The sequence below is a fragment of the Penaeus monodon genome, chromosome 32 (genome assembly GCF_015228065.2).
Source record: "Penaeus monodon isolate SGIC_2016 chromosome 32, NSTDA_Pmon_1, whole genome shotgun sequence".
Taxonomy (NCBI): domain Eukaryota; kingdom Metazoa; phylum Arthropoda; class Malacostraca; order Decapoda; family Penaeidae; genus Penaeus; species Penaeus monodon.
In genome coordinates this window covers 24377226-24378988 of record NC_051417.1, presented here as the reverse complement: position 1 = coordinate 24378988, position 1763 = coordinate 24377226, and positions in this window count along the sequence as shown.

Below are 1763 nucleotides of genomic sequence, written 5' to 3'. Positions count from 1 at the left end.
GAAAACAGTTTCTTACAGACAAAGCGCATAAATAATTAAACATTTAACTTTTTTCTCTAAACTGAAGAGGAATGGAAGAGGGCTAATGGCGAACCATCACACGCTACCGGGGGTAACGATACCAGAAAGTCGGAGAACCACAGATGTAGGATTAAGGGTAAGGAGTGTAGATTATGGAGATTTCATTTTCAGGTTTGGTTATGAGTAGAATTGAGTTAAGGAGTGATACATGGTAGTAGACTTTCGGGTTGTTTGAAGACTGATGAGATTATTGTCTACTTCCGGGGTAGATCAAGTGTAGTGAGGGTGGATACAGGAAGATTTTCGTTGTGTAGATTATGTAGATTTCAGAATAAATGAGGTTTGGTTATGAGTAGAATTGAGTTAAGGAGTGATACATGGTAGTAGACTTTTGGGTTCTTTTAATTAAGACTGATGAGATTATTGTCTACGTCTGGAGTAGATTAAGAGTAGTGAGGGTGGATAAAGGAAGATTTTAGCTGTAGAAGAAACAGCTATCTTAAGTTTAATACTGTACATATTTTAAAGTGGTTTCTTGTTATTTTGCAACCTCAGAATGTTGCCAGTTTGAAATATGATATATGAATACATGAATTATGCACACACTAAAACATATACAAGAAACAATAAGAGACAATTGTTAATTGGGATTAATCAAATATTTATTTGATACCTTACAGGTGCTTCTGCTTTACACTTACAGTATATTTCGATACTAATCAGAAAAAGATTGAGTTTTTTTTCAACTGCCATTCTCTAGCAATCTTTGTTAACCATCGAGTTTTGTATACAAGGCATATAGCTGGTCGTCAACTATTTTTTACGAGTAATTTATTTTTTACTCACATATCTAGTTTTGCATATAAAGCATTTGTATGAAAATATGCAAAGAAGTTTGACTTTTCAGAAATATGTATTTCTATCAAATCGCAAAAAATATATATATTTCATTTGTATCCGGGCATCAAGGTAACTTTTTTTTTAGCTTAAAGAAGAGCTTACACACTTATGCAGTATCATGTGCAGTGAAGAAGTACCTGTCGGAGAAAAACATGTATTTTGGGGTCTTGTAATTAATGCCACATGATAAGAGAGAAGCGAGCTGACAGGTCCAGATTTGCTCTTAAAACATTTCAGGATGTAGAATTCAATTTAAAAAATTGTAAACGAAGAAATAAAGAAAAAACTAAGCTTTCACATTCTCCGCTATAGACAGACTACAGTATTTTCATTCTAAACTTTAATAACTTGGGTTTAGCTGACGGAAAGCATTTTGAAGACTACAGGACAGAATTGTTTAAAATGAGAACAAATTAGTGTTAAACTGTATCTTCACACTTAATGCATTTACAACTATTCCATGACAAACTTGCCTAAAGCACCTCCGTTCTGATACTGAACACTTGATAGTCATGAAAATCATTCGGGTTTGCCAAGTGTAATGTAGCATAGTATGTGTCGTTAACAAAATAATATCTAACCCATGCATGATATATGTAGTATAAATACAGATTCTAAATTCATGTCGTACACCGCATGGAATATTGTCATACTAGACACTAAATGTTGTATTTTCATAAATTAAAATGTTAGCACATTAAAGGCAGTTATTTCCCTTATTTGCATGTAGATAATAACCTATACTTCAGTATGGAATTTATGAAAGTTTACCTGTTGTTTATTCATCTGACCAGCAACATAATTATTTAGTGATACCATTCTTGCTGCTGACCTTGCATTGA